At 42.3% G+C, this 17581-nt stretch overlaps 1 protein-coding gene and 1 long non-coding RNA gene across 18 annotated transcripts in view; one reads left to right on the top strand and one right to left on the bottom strand.

Annotated features, from left to right (window-relative positions):
• Window positions 1-17581, top strand: part of DLG2 (discs large MAGUK scaffold protein 2) — a 1555116-nt gene that overhangs the window by 582215 nt on the left and 955320 nt on the right. The gene's annotated exons all lie outside the window — the stretch shown is intronic.
• LOC142826565 (uncharacterized) overlaps window positions 719-17581 on the bottom strand; it is a 73305-nt gene continuing 56442 nt past the window's right edge. The window contains exons 2-4 of one of the 2 annotated variants that reach the window (XR_012900777.1): window positions 16215-16393; window positions 13348-13410; window positions 719-854 (exon numbers count right to left, since the gene is read on the bottom strand). This is a non-coding gene — a long non-coding RNA (uncharacterized LOC142826565). Of the gene's footprint in view, window positions 855-13273; window positions 13411-16214; window positions 16394-17581 lie in introns of those variants that run through there. The other variant, XR_012900776.1, reaches the window with a different exon arrangement.

Genomic DNA, 17581 nt, shown 5'->3' on the forward strand with positions numbered 1-17581 from the left:
TGAAAATCTGGTTCGCCCAGTTTTGAATCGAGAGTGAGCTCACCCTAAATTACTGGATAACTTTGAAAACATACATTCAGAGTGACATGTCCAGGGTTCATGGTATTAGACTGAACATAACATCATAACAGCCATACTAGGTCAGACCAAAGGCCCATCTAGCCCAGTATCCTGTCTTCCAACAGTGGCCAATGACAGATGCCCCAGATGTTACCCCAAGGGCATAGATAGCAAACATAGTTAAAAATGCCTGTTGGCACTTTTGTCAGAAGTAGAGGATTGTTCCTCCCCTTCCTTATCAGGGTCTATCACCTGTGAAACTCTTAAACGCTGAAGTAGATCCCTCTCTCTGGTGTAGGTGCAATAAAGAAATAGGAGGCAATACACTGGTGCCAACAAGGTAAAATGTTGTTTGGGGATTGGTTACAAAAGAGGGAGAAATGGGGAAATAACCAATGCAAATATAACAAACATAAAACAAAACTGGTGATAGTGAGAGCAAGAAACAGAGGCTTGAAGACCCACTAAATCAAACCCTTTGGCTACTATGATTGAAATGGTAAGAAACCCCTAAGAACAGTGCCCTTTCGTTCCTAAGGGCTTGATAGTGGTGATGGTGGAAGTGCCCAGGACCTTCTACGCTCAAGTTGATTGAGAGCCCCAGGGGAGGAGCACTGGGGAGTCCCAGGATGTTCTGTCCCAGACTGGTGGACGACGAGGAGTCGTAGGCTGTTGTTACAAGCAGGTAGGGTGTTGATGAAGATGGTAATCCTCTTCTTTCTACACTGCAGGGCTGTTGGGTTAGGGTTGCCAGATGTCTGGTATTCACCTGGACAGTCCAATATTTTCGCCTCCTGTCCAGTTACAAAAAAAAAAAATCAGAAGATACCAGACACCTAAGATGTCCAGTATTTTCTAATTCCCCCCCCCCCCCTTCCCTGTCCAGGAGGTGAAAATGCCGGGTACCTGACAAACCTACAAACACTCATTGCCCGGCCTCTTTCTCCTCCCCTCCCCTCCCATCCCCTCCCACCCCCCTTCCCCCAGCCCCCAACATCCCGAGCCCCCTGACTCCAGACCCCGTGTTTACCTGGTTCTACAAGGCTGCCGGCACAAAATGGCTGCCGGCAAAAAGACCAAGGGGAAGCAATGACTCCTCTGGGTCTTCGTGCTTGACTGCTCCCCAGTTCCTATCCCTGCACTCACTCTGAAAGGGGACATGCTGATTTAGTGCTGCTTTATTTTCTATTTATTTTTGCTTACGTCTTGGAGTCTTTTGCTTTGGTCTCCCCTCCTTTTTTTTTTTTTTTTCCTTCAAAAGAATTTTTTCCTGGTGTTTTTTTTTTTGGGGGGGGAGGGGGGGAGGTGTTCGGTGTTTTTGTTTCAACCATCTGGCAATCCTAACTGGCATTGTCCGTTGTTGTCAGATGGTAGAACAGATGAACCTGTGCACTGCTGCCACTGTGGCGGACAGCCTTGGAGCTGAGGCAACACAGCCCTTATAAAGCCACAAGGGTGGGAAAAGCCTGAGGAGAATAGAACCCTCATAACCACTCGGTGGGAAAATCTAGTTTAGACTGATGTCTGAGCAGTCAGAGCCTGGGGAGATCCAACATGGATCCCTGGGTCAAGGGTCATAGACTCCATCTTGGTTGCCCCAGTTATTAACTCAGGCTCTGTCATAAAATTAGATTTTAGTGAAATAGGCTGTTTTGTTCATGTGTAATTTAATTGCTCTAACACTGAGGGAATGAACAGAACAGGTAGTCATCGAATGATCCATCTCTATAGGCCATTCCTCGCTTCTGGCAAACAGAGGTTAGTGACACCATCCCTGCTGGTCCAAGATAAGTCACTGATAAATTCTTCCATGAATTTATCTAGTTCTCTTTTGAATCCTGTTTATAGCCTTGGCCTTCACAGTATCCTCTGGCAAGATTGACTGCATTGTATGGAGAAATACATCTTTTGTTTGTTTTAAACCAGCTAACTCTTAACTTCATTTGGTGACCCCTTGTTCTGTCATGGGAAGGAGTAAATAACTGTTCTTGATTCATCTTTTGCACACCAAACATGATTTTATAGATCTCAGTCATATCCCCCTTAATCATCACCTTTTCAAGCTGAAAAGTCCCAATCTTGTTAATCTCTCCTCATATGACAGTCATCCCATATCCCTAATCAAAGTTTTAACCTTTTTGGATTTTTTTGTTAATGCCAAGCTACCTTTTTTGAGATGAGGCAACCACCTCTGCACCCAGTATTCAAGATACAGGCATCCCATGAATTTATATAGCAGTAGTAAGATATTCTCTATCCCTTTCTTAAAAGCAAACAGAATGTTGAGAATCTTTGAGTAGATGTTTTCAGCGAACTATCCACAATGACTCCAAGATCTCTTTCATTCTTGAGAGGTAACAGCTAATTTAGTCCCCATCATTTTATACATCTATTTGGGATTGTATTCCAATATGCATACATTGTATTTTTGACATTAAAATTCATCTGTGACTTTGTTGCCCAGTCACATGGTTTTGCAAGAGTCTTTTGAAGCTCCTCCCAGTCTGCTGTGGACTTGAATTATGTTGAGCAGTTTTGTATCATCTGCAAACTTTGCCTTTTCATCTCTTTCTCCAGAATATTTTTGAATATGTTGAGTAGGGTTGGTGCCAGTATTGATCAGAGGGGACAGCACTAGCTATCTCTCTCTCTTCTGAAAACTGGCCATTTATTCCTATCCTTTGTTTCCTATCATTCAACCAGTTATCAGTTCGTGAGAGGACCTTCTCTCTTACCCCATGACAGTTTAATTTAAGAACCTTTGGTGAGGGAGCTTGTCAAAGTCTTTCTTTCTGGAAATCTAAGTATGCTATATATACTGGAACTGCCTTGTTAACATGCCTGTTGACTGCCTCAAAGAATTATAGTAGATTGGTGAAGCATGATTTCCCTTCATAAAAACTATGTTGACTCTTCCCCAACCAATGAACATGGTTCATGGGGCTGAACAGGTTTTTTTATTATTATTATTTTCAATAGGAGTTATTTCAACTTTGTTTCCAGTTTCTTTATCATCTTGTCCCTTTGTCATAGCAGGAGCTGTTCTATGCGGTTTTTTTTAATCCAATACAACTTTTTGACACTACTTCATCTTTTTAAATATTGTTAGAGCCAAGATTAGTTTCTAGAGGTCCCCTGAATTGGCGAACAGGGAATTTAAGAAAGGGCAACGAAAATGATTAAGTGATTGGTGATCTTGAATTGTAACAAGATTACAACCATAGCATGAATAGTTTGACCAAAGCTCTAATGATATTAGTCTGTTGCTAACTGATGTGTGTAAGCAGCAAGAAGCTAAAGGAATTACTTAGAGCAAGCAGGTATAAGTAGAAGGATTTATACTATGACATTAGTTGTTAAACAGATTTCCTCCACCTCCCCACTAGAGACAACAGGAGAATTTTTTTTTATAAACTGATTTCACAATAGAAATAAGGGTAAATACCTGGAAATGCTTTGTGAACTCACCCTGAGGTTGGTTGGTTTCTTTGTTTTTGTTTTAGGACTCTGTATGAGGTAAAATGTAAATCCTTTTCTAAATCTGGGCTGGGATAGGAACTTCTCAACTGTTTAGGATTAGGTACAGGCAATTGTCACTGGGGGATGGACATACAGGAGGATTTTACAAGTTGGATGGACTTGGATGGGACTGACAGAATAGGGATGTAATAGTGTAGTTGATTAACCTATACGCTTTTGCTTATCAGTTAATGTTATATGCGTTTCCCTCTTTCTGTCCCCCCCCATCAGTAAATCTTTTAGCAAGCTGGCTAGCAGTCCTGGCTTATGACGGGTCTGGGACTTATCCCCCCGCTTCCCCGCTGCAGCTCTGCATTTAAAATGTATTAGGAGCCAGGAAGGCAAGCAGGTAGCCTGGCTCAATTCTGGCTCACACCGGGTTCAGGAATTCAGACCCCACCAGACAGGAGCTGCTGCCACCCCGCACTGCTGCTGGCAGCAACAAAGGAAAACCGGCAACCAGTCCTCGAGAAGAGCTTGCTTCTAAACTGGCTTCCCTCGCAGACCAACTCCCACCTGGCGCCCTTTGCTGCTGTCTCTGATATAGAGACAGCAGCACGGGGTGGCACAGGGCTCCTCAGGAGTGAGGCCGGAATGCACTGACTGCTGACCCCATCACCGGGGACTATAGAATAGTTTACTAACTGATAAAAATTAATGAGGTTACTCGATGATTAAATTAACCAATATTTAACATCCCTAACATACAGTACATAGATTTCCTTGCAATTGCCCAAACTGGCATATTTTTCCAAATGTTACCATAACACAAGCTCATGCATCCCTTTTCTTATATACCAGATGGCCTCCACCTTCTCCACCCACTGTTAGCTCTCTGTGGCTGCCTCTCTAACACTATCCTCCACAGCGCCCTTTAAAAATACTGCATCCATGCCTTCTGCTATCTGTATTGTCAAATGGCAGTTTGCTGTACAGTGCTAGATAATACTACCACTCATGTTAATATACACTGAGGGTACGTCTACACTACGGGACAAAGTCATATTAAGATGTGCAACTTCAGCTACGGTAATTGCGTAGCTGATGTCGAAGTAGTTTAACTTAGCTTTTGGCACTGTCTGCACTGCAGGAAGTTGAAGGAAGAGCACTCTTCCTTTAATTTACTTTACTCCTCGTGAAAACAGCGTTACCTGCATTGATCAGAGTGCCCCTCTCACTTCAAACTGTCTGTCTTAATTAGACTGTTAATTTGAACCCTGGAAGATTGACAGCCTTGTTCCCTCTAAGTTGTGCAGTAGCACAGCTTCCCAGGTGATAAGTCAGCCCCACCTAGTCAGAAGCTCAGGGGTCTGTGCATGGAGCTGGCTGGGGCTGATTAATCACCTGTGCTGCCATGCAACTTAGAGGGAACTCTGACAGCAGCAGCTTCTCTTTTCCTCTGTGCAGTGTAGATGTACTCAGAATGGCCTCTTTTGTGGACTGTATTTGGAGGGCTATGGGAATGTTTACTCTTTGTCAAATTGGAGGTGGGACAGGGAAGGTTCTAAACAGAAGCTCTACAATGAATCAAGAAAAGAGTAACTTTGTGGGTGAACAATGAGAAGTCTTGTGGCACCTTACAGACTAACAGATTTATTGGAGCATAAGCTTTTGTGGGCAAAGACCCAATTTGCAAAGACCCCCATGCATCAGATGAAGGGTCAGTTAAGTCTGGCTGGAACCAGTGCTGGCAGGGCATCAGGTTAGGACTTAGAGTGTGGGACTGCTGCCTAAGGCTAACTGAGTTCCGTGCTTAAAGGGACCCTACCCCAACCCAGGACAGATGCTTCTCAGGGTTCCCCGCTTGCTTGTCTACCTCGACGAGGGACAGCAAAGCAGTCCTGTTTTGGAGTGCCCTGAGTGCCCGCACTCGGGACACCACAGCACTCGTCCACATGGAGCCAGAGCTGCCCCATGGCACGCCGGTGCATCTTGTGGGATTGGTGCCATCAGCCCGGTTGCACTTGTTGCAGGCTGCTATCTGGGGGGTCTATTGGGGGGCTGTCAGGATACAGGAGGTCCTGAGGGAGAGTGTCCACCCCAAGGAGCCCTCAGAGCCATCCCGGTCCTCCCCACCGGGCTCGTGCCCCATTCTTCCCTCATGTCCTTCCACTTACCCCTCTCTAGCCCCCCTTCCTAATGTCAAACAAAGACACGTATGTTCAAAAATAGAAACTGGGTTTATTGAACAAAACTTGGTGGGGGATGAAACTCTGGGGAGACTGGGAAAAGGAGGTGGAAGGGGAAAGATGGAGGGGGAAACCTGGGAGGAGGGAGCTGGAAGGGGGAAGCAAGGGGAAGAAGAAGCTCAGGGTTCAGGCTTGGGGGTTTCACTGGACCAAGCTGAGTTTCATGCAGACCTGCTCCTGGGTTCGCATGTGGCCTTTGGTGGCCAGGCTGGCAGCTATCCTGCTCATAGACGGCTGCGTTCCTCCATCTAGTGCAGGGATCATGGAAGTTGGGGGCATCCCCCCCAAACCTAATAAGGTCCATGATCTCTACCCAGGACCAGGAAAGCGCCCACCTTCTCCAGCCCCTGTCAGGCTCCTGGGAGCTGGCAGGCTGCTCCTTGGGAGCGGGGGAGGCTTGGCTGCCAGTGGCTTGCTGGCTCATGTTTTGGGGCCACTGGGTCAGGGGCCCCGGTGGCCACTGCTGGCTCTGGGCTGGCAGGCTTGGAGCTGGCACAGGCACTGCGGCCACGGTCTACCCCTTTAATGGCTCTGGGGCTGGGGGAGAGGAGAGTAAGTTTTCCTGGTTGTGCCCAGAGTGGCCACCAGGGCTCCCTGGGAAGGGCTGGAGGCCCCCTATTTTGAATTAAGTGTGTACACAGCACTTAATGTGAAATAGCTATTTTGAATTTGGCATTACTCCTCGTAGAATGAGGTTTACCAAATTCGAATGAAGCGCTCGGCTATTTCGAATTAATTTCAAAATAGCGATTTGCCTGTGTAGATGCTATTAAAGTTAATTCGAAATAATGGCTGTTATTTTGAACTTTGCAGTGTAGACATACCCTTAGTTTATAAGGTGCCACAGGACTTCTCGTTGTTTATGCAGATTTAGATTAACACGGTTACCCCTTTGATATTTGTGGGTAAAGCAATTTTTATTCATTCCAATAACATTCCTAATTTAGCATTAGAAGAAAGTGACATTTTTCTCTGATTTGTTGGTTGGCTGACCCAAATATTTTGTCAATGCATGGGGGGTTTTGTTGTCCTCTTGAATTAATGGGTATTGAGATAATTTTTCTGTCTCCTGATCTTTTCCACTAATACTGGAAATGGTGCTTAATATACACCCCACTTTCTGCATTGCTAAAGTGAACACTTTGTCCTTGCCTTCTGTCACTTCTGGATATGATGATGAACAGAATAACAGCAAATGGTGACTTAGAAAGGAATGCTTTGAAAATGGAACTTTGAATAAAAAAAACTTATTGGAGAAAAGAGGTACACAACTCCATGGCAGTATCTGGATAAATCATAGGCACTATTGCACATGTACAGCATGAGGCAAAGAATTATAGCTTGTTGTAAAAGCTATAATTGATAAAGGAGCATCTCTGTTAGCTGTCTCCAGTAATCCCTAGCTACTAGCACAATGGAGTACAGACTTGGAACATGAAGAGGGGACTCCCTTCACCTCCACAAATAATATTTTGGGTTAATCCTAGGAGGAAGAGAATGGCTCTCTTGGGGAGGAAGCTCAGACAATGGCATTGGATGCTTAGTCAGCAATCCAAGAGCTGCTGTACATCCTGCTTAGCTGAGACTGATAATAGCAAATCAGAGAGCTGTACTTTATTGTGACAGAAGTTACAAGTAGGTTGGTTCAGTGCACTTAATTGCTAATCTTTTTTTTTGGGGGGGGGGGGAGGTAGGAGGGTTGTAGATTGCATACAGGGGAATTTATTAGTTGTATGGTAACATCTGCAATATATATTCCTCTATTAATCTTTTCAAAAAGTAAACAGGTGTGTATTTTTTAAAGAAGCTTTGCTCCTGCAATCTAACTCTGTAGTACCCATCAGTGAAACAGAAGTAAATTGCTAATTTCTGGGAAAGGAATTTCAATCACAGAGCAAAAGTGGAGGAGGATTTTGGGGTAATCATGTCTGTATGGCAACTTGCTGTGGGTGGTTGTCACCTAATCCTAATAGAAATAAATTTCTTGGCCATTTGTGATGTGAATTATTATTCCAATTTGCCACTAGAATGAACCTCCTCCTAGTTAGGCTAGGAGATATTTCTCTGACTTTCCCAAATGACCATGTAGCAGATTTTAAAAAGTGGTTTTTGTTTTTAGATAAAGCAGCAATTAGATTGACTGGAGGGCAATATTTCTTATATTATGGATCACTATTTGAAACATCTTAACATTAAATAAAATCACACATGAAATCTGTTATGGTTGGAAGTCTTACATTTTTAGAATGAGAAACATTAAACAGGGTTGGAGGTTGAGCAAATCAGAGTGTCCTCTCTCCTGGAACTGCAAACCTAAGCAAGCAAATCCAGAATTCCCCCAAAGTATAATAAATGGCTTTTTGCTTCATCTACCCACCTCTTCTGATTTGAAATTAAATGCAGGCAATTTTTAACTAGGTTCTGTGCAAATTAATTGAAGATCTTGTTTGTGCAATTGTGAATCCATTTTAAATGGAGATGTCATGTTTAAAATACCTAATGATGCAGCTGCAATGTGTTCTTTCCAAAAGGGAAAGAACTATTGGGAAGAATTAAGAGCATTATGGATCATTTAAATATCTCAGCTGAGTGGATATTAGAACTGTTAAAACAAATGCATAATTTTCTGAAATTCTGAAGTAGTGTCTCCTTGTAAAATATTGCCAGCTTACTGCTTATCAGACCAGTAATGCAGTGTGCTCACACCTTCAGGTAACAGTGTGATTCATTTTTTTTCTTTTTTAATGATAGTGGCTGCTAGCTGTAACTATGGAATGCATTGTCATGGAAACCACACTTTTCTAAATTTACGCTGGTGCTGGTGATGAGAGAGACAGGACTTGAAAGAAAATCTGTTTTAATAATGAGACAGCCTGGCTGGGAATAAACAGATCAAAGATTCAGATATTTTTATGAGCATTTGTCATAACATGTATTGTAAATATGGCTAAGCAATATTTTGAATGCTAATCTTCAGGACAAGTTGGAAAAGTCCTGCTTTTCTCTTACTTTGGAATAACAAGTTGCACAGAGCATGGGCTATTGATGTTTGTTCAAATAGCATCTTTCTAATAAGCTCCCATGTGATCTGATATAGCATATATAACACACTTCAAGGCTGTTTGGAATCAAACCATGGGCAGAGTGAATTGAGGACAGTCAACTTTTAGAATCTGTCATTTGCAAGAAAATCCCTCAACTTAGGGCTTGCCATGGGAACAGGGATGTAACTTTAACTATGGAGCAATTGATGCTGCTTCATAATATAGTTTCTCTGATCAATTTTGTATATAAGCACTTTAATACACACTACTGTATTATCTAGATTCCTTGTATGGAAGATTCCTCAGTTCTATCTTTAAGGAATCAGAGCTAATAAATGTAAAATATTACTGTATAAAATCACGATTTCTCTGTGTGAAAGTCTAAAAAGAGGTTAATGATCTAGGGTATTAAACAAAATTCATATTAAGACACTAAATCCTTTTGCTACCCAAGGCTTTGCTGAACCCAAAGCTCTATGTAACTTTACTTTTCGTGAAGCAGTGTCAGAAAATGAATCCTGGGGACACATCCATCGAGTCGATAGTTGATGTAAGCAGGCAAACAAGTACTTTCGTGCAAACATTTTTACTTTCAGTCTCCAGCACTTACACGCACCTACACCCTACTTGGCTAGGGTCTTGAGGAGATTTCAAGTGGTTAACTGTAGATGTCCAGTGGCCAGCCTTGTGTCTTCAGGGAAACTGAAGAGGTATCCAAGTGTTCAGGTTGCCCCGAGTTCAGATTTCTACCTCTTTAGATCCAATTTGTTAGTATTTCAGTTTCTGCTCAGTAGGTTTGTTTGGTTTTGTTGGTTTTCTTTTTGTTGAGCAAGCTAAGTTAAGGCTGAAGATTGCTAGCCTAAGGGAAGAGAATGTTCTGCCAGTCAGGCCTGAGAATTTCCCATCAGTTAACCAGCTTTAGAGCTACAGTTAACTATTACCAGACTTCCATTTTGCAAAACCATGAGCTTTGGAGAAGTATTTCAGGCGGGCACAGGGTCATTCACATTTACTACTCAGTTACTCTCACTTCACTCTCTCTTCCTGGTCTGTTATTAGTTGTGCTAAAGTTTCAGAAAGGCCTCCTATTAGCTGCTTTCACCAATAAGAATAACTGTTGGTGTCACAGTTGATGGTAGTGGTTTAAGCATGTAGCTGGGCTCTTAGTTATCAAAAATCTGCACCTATACTTTAAGATCTTGGAAAGGGGGTAAATTACATTGGAAAGATCCAGTTTTGTATGTATTTATGTTTAGTTATTGTATAACTTCCTTTATCTGTGTCCTGACTGGAGACCACAATGTATAGACTTTAAATATAATCTAGTTACAAATGATCTAATATTTACTCTAAGAATTATTTGAAACACATCCGTATTTGTACTTTATTTTGCTGTAAGTGTCTGTATAGTCTGCTGTGCAGCAAATCTTGTGCTCACTTTAGCTCTGGTCCCTTGCGGAAATATTCCAATCATCTCTTCAGAATACGCTGACAATTGTCACGGAGACAAACTGCTCTCATTTAATCAGAAAGAGCTCATAGTTTGAGCAGAGCCTCGTGAGTTACAAATGATAAGGTCAAGTCACTATTTTAACAACTGCTGGGATTATTTCACTTCCAGCTGCGAAAGTGTTTAAATTGCCTTCCCCTTTTTTCTACTTTGTGCTTTTTGTATTTGTAGTGTTACTCATTTAACTATTAACTCACAATTCAAAAATTAGTTACCTGATTAACCATCCGCATGCTTCATTATACACTTGTATCTGTTACTACTGAAACTGAGGGAAAATAACCACTGTTATGTCAGCCAGAATATTATAGTTCCCCAAAACTCCTGTAATGGTTAAATTCTTGACAAATTGAAGGCTAATGTGTAGAATATATTTAAAGGGCACATTAGTGAATTATAGCTGCCTCTTCTGTAAGTATAGTACTTCAAACAGAGTTTAAAGAGGTGTTTTGGTTTTTTAAAGCTTCAAACTGGTTCCTTTCCCATGTAGCTTCGTAAAATTTTTTTCCACGTCTCCTGCAATCCATCAGACTGTCTATTTGTGAATTTGTGCCTGGAGAAAGCTCCCATGTGGCAGGCGAGGATTGGGTAAATGCTACTTGTAACAGCATTTTCTCTCATTGCAAACTCCAGCAGCTGAGATGTTCAGCTTTGAGTACAGTTTGTTTCATGCTAAGATTCATCTTTTTGGAGAAAGAAAAGGTCGTATCTTCTATGGAGTTGCTGTTCAATAGATTCTTTTTCTGGTGGTTGGAGGAAAGGGAAATCTTACTGGAATGCATATTGATAAAGGCTGAAGAATCTGTCTTGTTAGATAAGTAGGTTTTTTTGGTTTGTGTTTTTGTGTTTTTTTTCCCCTCCCCACAATGACTATGTATTGCTGCAACTCACTGGCTTTTTACCAAATCAGGAGCTGCAGTATTTTTCTTCCGATGGAATAATTTCAGCCCACTTGAGCTAGCATGACAATCTTATGTGATTGTTATGAGTAGGCGTTTATATCCTTTTACATGCTAATACTGCCACACCTGCTATTCCCCCTCATTTCCATTTTTTTCCTTTCAATGTAAAAACTAATTTCCCAGTGGAAGGGAAACCCTGAGATTCATGATCAATGCTGCATCATTGATTCATCAACAAAGAAGGGGATGGCTGAATGGGACACAGGTAGAGATTCAAGCAGGCTGCTTCTGACTAGCAAGAGAAAAGATAGCTGTTGAGCAGCATATGTTGCCACTCCATGTGCCGTATCAGCTACTTGTTTTTATCCTTCAGAGAGCTGCTACTACTGCAGCACTAAAGGAATGTGTCCTATTGTTAAAAATCCTGACTGCTTTACACCAATGATTTGCCACTGCAAAGTTGCATGCACCAACAACACTTTATCGTTGATGTTTGGATGCAAGGTAGGACACGGTTAATGTATTTAAACGCATGCTGTAACTCATTTGATTATCTGTGCTTTTTTATTTAATGACTGAACAGGGGGATATATAAGATTCAGAGTAAATTGGAATATGTTGGCTATATGGTAGGGCTTACAGTCCTAATACATTTCAGATGTTATAGGAAATCTGGAGTAATCAGAGATTTCCTTTATTTCTGTAATAGTACAAGTACAGATTTACATGGGAGAACCAACTGGACCAGAGAATTTGTTTTAGACTTGATGTACTTGGCTAACACAAATAACCAAATCATTAGTCTCACTTACCCAGCTTCATTGCTTTTGAAATGAATATCTGTAATTCTGAAATCCTGAACCTGAAATGTATCTACTATTTTCATTGATATTGGCAATGATGCTAGTAATGAGATAGAAATGATGAAATATGCAGTTCTGCATTTCTGTATAATAAAGTAAGCCCATAAAACCTTTACAAGTCTGAAGGAGGTGACAAATATGTATTAAATATTTTCTTTTTGAGGTAGGATAGTCAATTACATTTGAGACAAATTCAATCAAAAGGTGGCGTAGTAATCCAAATAAGTTCATTTTGGGTTTTTAAAAAGGGATCCTACCTTTAATTTTTCAAAAAAGGTGTTTAATTTTTGCTTAGCGAAAATTAGATTTTTACATTATCTTGTACCAATTTTTGCTCATGATTATTTTATTTGAAATAATGTAATAGAGATGTATGGTTAACATAACTTATTAGCTTTGAAAAATAAGTTTTGGTTCTTGGATCATTGGAGCATCCACTATGAAATTGTAAAGGGTGTAGAATTTTTTGCCAGTTTCTATGCATAGCGGTCTGTTTTAATAAATAAGCAAAAAGTGTTAAAACTGTTCTGTTTATTTATTTAAAAAGTAGAGTGTTCAAATAACTACTCAGTACTGCTAAAGAGTTCAGATCACAATTCAAGGATGATTACACCTGCATGGATTTTTCAATTCTCATAAATGGTTGTGTCCATTGAAATATGCCAGTTCAACAAATCTAATTTAGAAAAGGAACATGTTACTTTGGCATTATCATGAAATACCAAAAATGTCCTGAAAAACTAGGTAGATCTCCATAGAATATTGTCATAATATAGATAACCTAGTATTTCTAAATGTAAACTAAGGTTAATAATGTCTAGATTACATCAAGATTAAGGATGCTGTATGAAGCTGTGTATATATTTCTTTTTTAATTTAACCATTTACAGGTGTTGATGTGTCTACTTTTCTACCTCCATACATGTTTTCTAGGTACATAAGTTTGTTGCCCAGCATGGAAAACCATGGTCACCCTGTTCTTGTTCCAGACAAAACCTGGAAAAAGCGGAAAAGACCAAGTGCTCTAATTTTAACTGCTGTGTCATGATGCCACTATTGATGTGAACAGCGTTGGCAGTTTAACAATCTATAAGCTTCTTCAAATTTCTTCATCAAAGCAATTAATGTTTCTTTTTCATTTTTAACATCAGAAGTGATTGTGAGTTAAATTATAATTAATAAAGGTGAATTATTAGTCAGGGGAAATTAAGTGTGAGCCACCAATCTAATAAGGTAGGCCAGCAGTCTAGGGACCAGTACCCAATTTGTATTCCTTCCCGTAAGCATGATTTTCAAAGGATGTTCTTTCATGACTTTCAGCTCCTGTTATGAAGCAAAAGAATAAAATTAATACATTTGATGTTATTTGTTCAGAGCTGAGGGTTCATTAAATTCATCTGAGGGTGGTGTTTTTACTTTATGAAACTACATAATGAATGAAATAACTTGGGAGGAGAGAGAAGAGGATGATGATCCTTCTAAGAATGATACTTAAGTGAATGGCTTGTGGTGAAGTCATCCTAGACAAGTTAGATAGTAACAGTGTCAATTAAGTACAAATACAGTATTTGACATACAAGAAGCAGAACCAGTGATATCTTTTAGCAGAGGGCTGCACTTGATGACCACCTGAGGTTTCTTCCAACTCTGTCATTCTATATCACAGCAAAGACCCCGTAAAATCACCACTGGATCAAAGCAGACCATTTTGCTGTAGCATGGACATACTTTACCCTTTAAATGATGGTTCATACAAAATAATTCAACTATTCAAAATATTTAATGTCCACTATTCCTGGTTCACTGTACTTAAAAATAAGCCTCACCTTGTCTCATTGGGCTGCATGATTAAAAAATGAACATAGAAATTCTCACATCTGATTACTATTAGATCAGGTCAGTTCCTTGACCAAAACTGGGCATAGAGCGGACATACTACATCAACGCTTAAGAGTTGGGTTAGAAGTTTTGTCACATGTTGCTCAAGTTGATGGCTTGCATTACCTCCTAGATCTAATTGTCAGGATTAAAAGAGATAGCCTAGAGTCCCATCCCACCCTCTGCACCCCTTGGCCCCAGGCCTGAGCCCCCTCTTACACTCCAACCTCCTGCATCCCAAACTTCTAACTCCTGTCCATGAGAAAAGACTCACCTAACTCTTTTTGCCTTAAACCAAAGCGGCTCCCAACCCATTCCCAACTCACCTGACTTTACCAAAAGTGTCCACTTATGGAGCTACTCCTGATTGAATGCACCATGAGAGCCTAGCATTAGTGAAGCGGGTGACTGGTGAGAGAGAACCCGGGGGCAGGTATGTCCTCATGATCCCGATCCCAAGTCTGAAGAAGGGCCGGGATAACCCCTCTCTGCCCTTGCTCCACTCCTGCCCACCTCTTCCCCCCCCAACAAAGGTGGCTTAGGTAAATAGCAAAGCTCTGTCCCCCGGCACTGACCAATAGCAGCTGGGGAAGGGGAGCAATATGGCCCCTGCTCACTCTGTTCCCTGGATGCATACTAGTGCATAGGTGCAGGAGAGGGGGGTCCCACCTCTCCCATGAGCAACGTGGCCAGGAGAGCAGAATGAGATGGGGCCATGTTGCTGCACTTCACTTTCTGCTCTTGGTGAGTTGTAGGTGGCCAGAGTGTGAGGACTGGGCCCCTCAGCTAGTCCCCACACTAGCTAATGCTCGCATCTTTGCCCCTCTGACCCATGGTGTGAAGGCATGTGACCCCATGTGTCCCTGTGTCCCTCCCTCCTCTGATTACTGATGACCACATGATGAAACAATTTACAACAAAAGTTAAAATCCCTGACTCAAGTTGTGTATGAATAGTGGGGAAAAAAGTTTTCCATTATCTCACTACCCTAAAAAAAAAAAAAAAGAACTCCAATATATACTGTTCTCTCAAGAAGGAATTCAAAGTTCAGACAAATATTTCCATGCTGTAAAATAATAAAGCCAGGCAGCAAATCACAGTATAGCAAATATATAGAGACAAACTCTTCTCTGAAAGACCATGCAAGATTTAAAACTGGAATGTTCCTCACACTCTCTGTTCATAACTTTGTGACCTAATGTAAGTAGGGAAATGGTACTACCTGACTGCAGAAAGCTGAACAACCTTGCCCTGTCCACCGTACTCGATCCTAGGGGCATAGCCATAGATGGGCTATACCTCACCCACTAAGAGTCCAGGCCCACCTGCCCCCAGCCCTGCCTCTGCTCCAATCAGGGCACAGGAGCTTGCTTCTTTCTACCTGGTGCTCCAGCCAGGCCCTGGGAGCAGGGTCAGGGGCTCTGTATGCTCTGCTCACCTGGAACTGCTGTCAGGGAGCAAATGGCAGGAGCACCTAGTGGATGGAGCAGGGCAAGCCCCTGCCCCAAATTCTGCTTTACAGCTGGAGCACTGATTAGGCAGGGGCAAGATCCTGTACCCAGCCCTGTGGGAGCACTGAGTGGCTGGAGCAGGACAAGCCCCTGATACTCCTCCTCCTCTGCAGGAGCCCCCAGTGCGCAGAGCGGGGAAGACCCTAAGGATTTGTGTGTGAGGCAGAGTGAGGGTGTGTGTGTGTGTGTGTGTGTGTGCAGGGTGCCCACTTTGGGGAGGGGGCATTTTATCAGGTTTCTGGCCAGAGCTGCTATCCCTCCCACTCCCCCAGAGTCAGCTTGAGGGATGAAGAGAAGGTCCCGTTGTTCCTACCCACCCTCATTGACTGCCCACCTGAAGTGGAGGTCCACTCCCCTCCTGACCCATCCTGGCTACACCACTGGCCAATCACCCCTCTCTTCAATATCTGCTTTTCTCCACCCTTGCTCACTCATTTTACCTGACTGGGGCTGGATGTTTGGGTGGATGTGTGTGTTTGGGGGATGAGGACTCTGGCTGCTGTTTTGAGCTCTGGGGTGGGTCTGGAGTTTAGGGGGTTGGGACGCAGAAAGGAGTGCTGGACTGAGGGATAGAACAGAGAGTTTTGGAGTGTGTGTGGGGGGGGGGGTGGAGGATCCCAGGCTGGGGCAAAGGGTTTGAGTTTGGGAGGGGTACAAGCTCAGGGCTGGAGTTTAGGGTGCAGGGGGGGGTCCTGGAATGGGGAAGAGGTTGGGGTGCTGTATCTGGGCAGCACTTACCTCAGGCAGCTCCTGGAAGTGATAACATGGCCCTCGTGCTCCTAGGAACAGGATTGGCCAAGAGGCTCTTTGGGTGGTTCTCTGGCTCCTCTGCCTGCTGTGGTTCTCTCCTTTGCTCAGTGCTTCTCTCCTTTGTTCATTTAGATAGAGTTGCCAATCCTCCAGGATTGCTATGGAGCCTCCAGGAATGAAATATTAATCTTTAATTAAAGATTGTGTCTTATGATTAAATCTCCAGGAATATGTGCATTCACAATTGGCAACCTTGACTCTGGCCCAGGCAGCCCCAATAGGATGGGGCTGGAGGATGGGACCACTAGCCTCTTGACTCTCATTAATCTGCCTGTTTTGTCAGTCAGGCTGACCTGGAGCATTAGCTTCTCCTCATTGCCACTGTAGACTGTCTCCTTGATATTTCCATTGGCGCTTTCTCCTAGTACCAAAAGAAAGGTTAGTAAACCAAACCCCCACTAAGTTTTAGTCGAGGGCCAACAGTCCCTTTACACAAAGTTACCCACCTGAGGAATTTGGTTTTAAGAAAGGAAATTTTGGGTCTGCCCCATCATTCCCCATTTCTCATTATCCCTGACACAGTGATTTTTATAATTTGCTAATTCCTAACAGGGTAACCAGGGGGAGTTTTCTGGAGATGCTGGTAGGTTTTAAGAACGCATGCTCAGTGACCTAGCTATACCCCAAGTCTACGTAGTTCCAAATTTTGAAATAAACTGCTATTCTGAAATGTCCCTTAATCCTCATGGAACGAGGCTTATGGAGTGTTGGAATAGTGAGCCCGTTATTTCGAAAGATATTTTGAAATACCGGACGCACTGTCAAGACATGGAATAGCTATTTTGGGATACCAGAAGTATCCTGAAATAGCACCGCAGTGTAGATGTACCCCTAGTGCCCCATCTCTGGCTGTTGGAGGTTACCGACAAAGGCATGTAGCCAGTCCAATCATACCATCTCCTTCATTAACTTATCTGTGTCTCCAGAGTCCTAGCGTAACACCCTTACCACAGGATCATAATTCCTCTACAGTTCAAATGATGGTTATCATATAAGAGTATATGACTTAGGCCTAAATTCAATAAAGCACTGAAGCATATGCCTAAATTCCATTTGAAGTCAATGCATGCTTAATTGTAAGTCCTGTTTAAGTTCTACCTTGCAGAACTGGGGTCATTAATAAGTAGTTTAATATGGATGTACTATTACCTCAGGCCTCTTAACATCTGTTAATTTTGTTCTTATGTGGAGTGCTGGAAATTATTTCTGTTTGAGATGCTTCTTGTGCAATCATTTCAATTATATCTCTTGACTCTTCTACACAGGTGATGTTTTCCTGGTTCACTTTTCCCATA

Source organism: Pelodiscus sinensis, chromosome 1 (assembly GCF_049634645.1).
Source record: "Pelodiscus sinensis isolate JC-2024 chromosome 1, ASM4963464v1, whole genome shotgun sequence".
Classification (NCBI taxonomy): domain Eukaryota; kingdom Metazoa; phylum Chordata; order Testudines; family Trionychidae; genus Pelodiscus; species Pelodiscus sinensis.